Raw genomic sequence first — 6,626 nt, 5'->3', positions numbered from 1 at the left:
GCCTAACACCGCCTTAATTTATTCCTAATCCCTTCCCACCACCTGTACAAATATGCAGCCTCACCAAAGTGGGTCTTATATGCGGGCCTGTGTTTATTCTCAGAGCTCGCTGCACAGCGTGCTCCAAGCACAGCCCGCGGCTCTCACTTTATAGCCCACCCTGTGTCTTTTCTTCTCTGAATGCAGAAAAATATACAGTTATATCTTGCTAGAGGAGAAAAACAAAATGGGCGGCTGACCCATCTTCAAAGCAAAACTGCTGTAAACTGCCTTTTGATGGGAAAGTGTTTTTTTGGCCAAAAACTGGAGATAGTTATCTCCAGGGTTACAGGTGGAAGATCAGGGCTTCTGCCTCATGATCGGAGGTCCAGACGCCAAAGAGGGTGACCAATAGGGAACACCCCCGGTTCGGTTCGCACCAGAACTTGCGAACGGGCAAAAAAATTTGTATGAACACCATTAAAGTCTATGAGACACGAACATGAAAAATCAAAAGTGCTCATTTTAAAGGCTTATATGCAAGTTATTGCCATAAAAAGTGTTTGGGGACCCCGGGTCCTGCCCCAGGGCACATGTATCAATGCAAAAAAAAGTTTTAAAAATGGACGTTTTTTCAGGAGCAGTGATTTTTTTATAATGCTTAAAGTGAAAGAATACAAATTAAATATTCCTTTAAATATCGTACCTGGGGGGTGTCCTTAGTATGCCTGTAAAGTAGCGCATCTTTCCCATGTTTAGAACAGTACCTCAGCAAAGTTAGATTTCTAAAGGAAAAAATGTAATTTAAAACTACTCGCGGTTGTAATGTATTGTTGGGATCTCGGTAATATGGATAAAAATCATTGAAAAAAAGGCATGGGTTCCCCCCCAGTCCATTACCAGGGCCTTTGGGTCTGGTATGGATATTAAGGGGAATCCTGCACCAAAAATAAAAAATAATGGTGTAGGGGTCCCCCCAAAATCCATACCAGGCCTTTCAGGTCTGGTATGGATTTTAAGAGGAACCCTGAGCCAAAATTTAAAAAAAGATGACGTATGGGTCCCCCACAAAATCCATACCAGACCCTTATCCGAGCATGCAACCTGGTAGGCCGCAGGAAAACGGGGGGACTAGAGAGTACCCCCCTCCTGAACCGTACCAGGCCACATGCCCTCAACATGTGGAAGATGCTTTGGGATCCCCCCAAAACACCTTGTCCCCATGTTGATGGGGACAAGGGCCTCATCCCCACAACCCTTGCCCGGTGGTTTGGGGTCTGCGGGCAGGGGGCTTATCGGAATCTGGAAGCCCCCTTTAGCAAGGGGACTCCCAGATCCCAGCCCCCCCATGTGAATGGGTATCGGGTACATTGTACCCCTACACATTCACCAAAAATGTCACGTAACGAGGCGAGGTCACCCGTTTACATCACTGGGTGGCCCCGCCCTGAGCTATATAACAGCTGTCAATGCAGAAAGCCTGCAGTCAGTGGGAGCCTCCCATGGAGGAGGAGTTTTTTTTCGTTTTTGTTTTTTTTCTCGGTCTGTCGGACGCTGTGATTGAAGATGAATGGACATTGCAGGACAGTTTTTTTTTTTTTTTTAATAAAGAATTTGTCCCAAATTGTCTACTGTCATTTTTACCATTGTGACACTTTTTTGGTGAATGTGTAGGGTACAATGTACCGATACCCATTCAAATGGGGGGGGGAATCTGGGGGTCCCCTTCTTAAAGGGGGCTTCCAGATTCTGATACGCCCCCTGCCTGCAGACCCCCACAACCACCGGGCAAGGGTTGTGGGGATGAAGCCCTTTCCCCATCAACATGGGGTCAAGGTGCGCGGGAAAGATGCGCTACTTTACAGGCATACTAAGGACACCCCCAGGTACAATATTTAAAAGAATATTCAATTTTTATTTCACTTTAAGCATTATTAAAATCACTGCTCCTGAAAAAACAGCTGTTTTTAAAACTTTTTTTTTTGCATTGATACATCTCGCCTGGGGCAAGACCCGGGTCCCCAAACACTTTTTTATGGCAATAACTTGCATATAAGCCTTTACAATGAGCACTTTTGGTTTTTCATGTTAGTGTCCAATAGAAAAAGGAAGGGGGTTTATCAGATCAAGTCAAAAGACCAGTGTATTGAATAACATCATTATTCAGTACATTTGCAACATAGGGATACCGGCTCACCTTGTGTGGGTGGCGCCTTTTCCTTTTGTCCTGAACTTGGTAAATTGCATTAGCATTACCTGTATTTTCATCTATATGTGTGTATATACATATACACATATATCTATACAGCTCCTTTTGTACTATAATGCTTGCTTGGTGCCTGTGTGTGTGTGTGTGGCAGAGACACATGGGATAAATTGTCCCCCCTCCCCCCACACACACACCTATTACCATTTATTTATTATTTATTATTTTTTATTTTTGTTTATATATCCCCTTCATCTCATAAATCACTTTATTTATTATCTTAGTATATATTTAGGCACTCATTCCATATTTTGCTGGAGTATTTATCATTATACAGCATAATTTTACATTTTACATTTTCCTTTTTCCTTATGATACTTATATTTAAATTATCCATTGTTCATATACATTATGTGTTAATTAGGTTATCACCACCAACCATTCATCGCGATACTACACTACATATTCATTGCTCATACTTCTTTGCTGACACTTCTAGCCACACATTACTTTCTTTTCATTCTGGCATTATTATTGCGGCCACTCCCCCAGCTTGTTTGTCTATCAGCTGCGCCCAGACCAATCACAGTATTTCTTGCCTTTAGCCAATCCCCCTACATCTGATTCTTATGGCCCTTAGCCCCACATCTGATTCTTATGGCCCTTAGCCTCATCCATCTACAGCTTGATGAAGGGGCGCGGCTGTCACGTCACCGCAGCCCGTACGGCCAGGAAACGCATCGCTTGCCAGTGACGTCATTTCTCCTCGCCCGCTATCCACCTGCACTCCGAGCCTCGTTCTGGTTTCTTGTTGTCACCGTGGCCGGCTCCAACATCACAGCGGTGCTTCTCCACACACAGGCAGAGCAGCAAGCAGGCAGGAGTCCCTTGACCGACCTGATGACACCCATCATGATGGATATCCCACACTTTCATGCTTTTTGATGACCTTCCAAATGTGAGTCTGATTGACACAAGTTTTATGTACGAATAAATTGTTTTAAGTCTACACCCAGAGGCGCCACTATTTCTTTGTGCTTCTCCTTAGGATTATAGGGTGTCCATTGGAGGTTAAAGATCTTTTCCGGATTGATGGAGGTGGTGGTCCTGCGAGCTGGGAGAAGTCTCAATATGACTGTAGTGAATCGCACTACATGTGTAGGGGGTAGGAACTTCATTTGATACCTGTGGGAGCCTCGGAAAGTATGAGGCTACTGTCAGAATGTCCGTGATTGACGGCTTGAGCTCTGCTTCCTTGGGACCACCACGAGCTTGGTGAGCCTCGAGAGGTGTGAGGCTATCTCTGGAATGTCCGCGATTCGCGGCTCAATCACAAGTTCCTGGTGATCTTGTTCAGCATGAGGAGCCTCGCGGAGTGCGAGGCTACCATCGGAATGTCCACAAAATTTAAAGTCAGCTCCGGTCCCCACTAAGTCTGGGGGGGGAGTCTGGCATGAGTGCAGAATACTTATACAGCAGGTGTTAAGTTCAGTTTGGGAAGTCCTTCAGTGGTCTACACTGTATCCAGAGGGGTAAAGGGGGGCCCTGAGGGGTACCAGAAGGATATGTGGCAGATGTCTGAGGGTGTCCTGTGGCTATTAAACCGATGCATTTTGTTCACTGGATTTGTGACCTTCTTCAGGGTAGCAATTCCCCCATGCTTTGTGGTAATTTATACCCCTTTTCCAATGATTCCAAAGAGGAAACTGGGCATGTGCTGGGGGGCAGAGCTAGTCCTTGGGGTTGAATAGTTTAACCCTTGCGCTAGCTGGTTGAAGGCAGTGCATTGGATAATAGTTTGTCACCATCTTGTGGCTATTTTAGAGAGTACGCACATATCCAGTATCAATTCAAAGGGGATGTTGCTGAGTCTTGCTAGCAAGTCAGATATAAAAAATTGTGTCTCATTTTTCAACAGTTTACATTGAAAGATTTGGCAATATCAATGATGCTTATAAATTGACAGCTTCACCAGTCTATAGATCCATAAATGTATAGGTCTATAGTCCAGTCGGCCATAGATACACACATGTATAGATACACACATGTTCACATATATAGGGAATGCAATCATGTATAGAGAAATGGTTCATGGTTGCTCAAGGGACAAATAGACTAGTCAAGATAGTCAAGGGTTCACAAAAACTTGTAAATTTAATTTGTTGTTTAACCATTTTGGGGGCCAAAGTCCCTAGGCGAAAGATCCATTCTTTTTCACGCTGAACTAGGACTGTGTCAAAGTCTCCTCTTTTACTTGATAGTTTCGAGGCATAAAACCCTTTGACCCGTAGGCCATTGGTTTTACCTCCATGGTGATCGAGGAAGGAGGATTGGCTTTTCATCATCCTTTCCTCTGATGCTTGATAGATGTTCGCCAATTCGTACCTTCAATGGACGTTTTGTCTTGCCTATGTAAAGCTTGCGGCACGGGCATTCCAGCATATACAAAACTTTTTCAGTGTTGCAATTAATAAATTACTTGATTTTATATATCTTATGTCCATCAGCATCAGTGAAGGTGTTTGTTCTTTCTACCAGGCTACAAATACTGCATTTACCACATGGGTACATTCCTTTGAGGGCCTTTGAGCCAACACCGTGGTGTAGTCTTTATAAATTTTGAGTTGACGAGTTCATCCGCCAGATTTCTGTCTCTTTTGGCTACCATAAGAGGTCTGGGGCCAACGATGCCAGATAGTGCTGATGATTGAGTCAGCAAGTGCCAGTGTTTTGTAAGCACATTCCTGATAGCATCCCATTGTAGTCCATATGGGGTTAGGATTCTGACATGATCCGTCTGTTTATTTACAGGGTCGTCTTTTTTGGTCTTCAACTGAAGTAGATCTATCCGTGACTTCTTCGATGCCTTACATTTTGCCTGGCTCAGCGTCCTATGGGAGTATTTTCTTTCTCTAAAGCATTCGTAGAGTTCTGTTGCTTCAGTTCTGTAGTCATGCTCTTCACTACATCCTGCATAGCCGCAGAAATTGCCCAGTTGGAATGCCAGATTTTGGATGGTGGCTGGTTGCTTCAAGCAGCATATTTGCTGCCGTTTCCTTTCTATAGGTACTCATAGTTAGTGTCCCATGCTCCACTTTGATAAGGAGATCAAGAAAGGAAATCTTTTGGGGATCCCAATTAAAGGTGACCCTTATTTTCCTAGTGTTTTGGTTTAGTTCCTTAATGAAGGTCCCAAGACTCTCGGAGGTACCCCGCCAGACCAGCAGCACATCGTCGATATATCTTAGCCAAAGCAATGCATGGCCAAGATATAATTCCGAACAATATACAACTTTCTCTTCCCACCATCCCAGATGTAAATAGGCATATGTCGGCGCCCATTGATGTACCACAAATTTGTTTGTAATTTGTCCCTGCAAATTGAAAGAAATTTTCAGAAAGGACGAACTGGAGTAACTCCAGGAGGAACTCATTCTGTGCCCCCATTGTAAAGTAATTCTGGTCTAGAAAATGTGCTGTCGTGGCCAGACCCTATGAGTGGGGAATTGATGTGTATAGGGACTCCACATCAATGCTAACCAAAACTGCATCAGGTGCTATGTATATTTTGTCAATGTGCATTAATACATGTCTGGTATCTTGCACAAATGAGGGTAATTTTGTAACCATTTCTTTTAGTATGGCATCCAGATATTGTCCAGTTTTTTTCTAATGGTCCTTAGATTCGTTATTAAGTTGCCTTTTAATTTCGCTTTCATACTTTGTTTTTGAGAGGATTGAGGGCATCAGGGTAAACAGTGAGATGAGGGTATCCAGAACTATTAGTTCCCGAGGGTCGCTTTGTTCAGGTGGCAGTTCTTCAATTTCTGGTCTCTGATGTATTTGTCTCAAGTATACTTTTCTTAGGAATAAAACAATATCTTTATAGACCTCAAAGTTGCTCATTAGATTAGTCGGTGAAAAAGAGAGACCCCTTTTGAGGAGCATAGTATGTCTTTCTTGGAGGTCGAAGTCCCAAAGGTTGATGACTGTGTTATCTACTGATTTAATCCTTTCCTTCATTTCCAAATTAACAGGTGTCTTCATAGACGAGGTTAGTCCTTTTGTTGACTGCGAGTCCCTGTCCGTGTTAGACCTCGCCTGGAGTTTCTCGTTAGTTCTTCCCTTTTTGTTTCCTGAGTTTCTTCCTGTGTGTTTTAGGAATCCTTTGGGTGGAGCAGTCGTATCTTGTGATGACTGCTCCTTCCCTAAAAAAAAAACACATTTTGTTCATCTTCCTCATTGTCAATTCCCGTGGCTTCAGAATGATTTTTTGAGAATGATCTCAGCCCTTTTCTAGGTTTTCTAGACCTACTTCGACCCCTTTGATTAGTTAGGTCAAAGATTTCGCCTTTTCCCAGTCCTCGATATCTCTTTGGAGTTTTATTAATTTAAGTTTTTTTTGGACTTTAGATACCTCCTTCTTCAGGAGATCGTTATA

This window comes from Aquarana catesbeiana, linkage group LG10 (assembly GCF_042186555.1).
Source record: "Aquarana catesbeiana isolate 2022-GZ linkage group LG10, ASM4218655v1, whole genome shotgun sequence".
NCBI classification, from domain to species: Eukaryota; Metazoa; Chordata; class Amphibia; order Anura; family Ranidae; genus Aquarana; species Aquarana catesbeiana.
The sequence above is the reverse complement of the archived record's forward strand: the minus strand, read 5'-3'. Positions refer to the sequence as shown.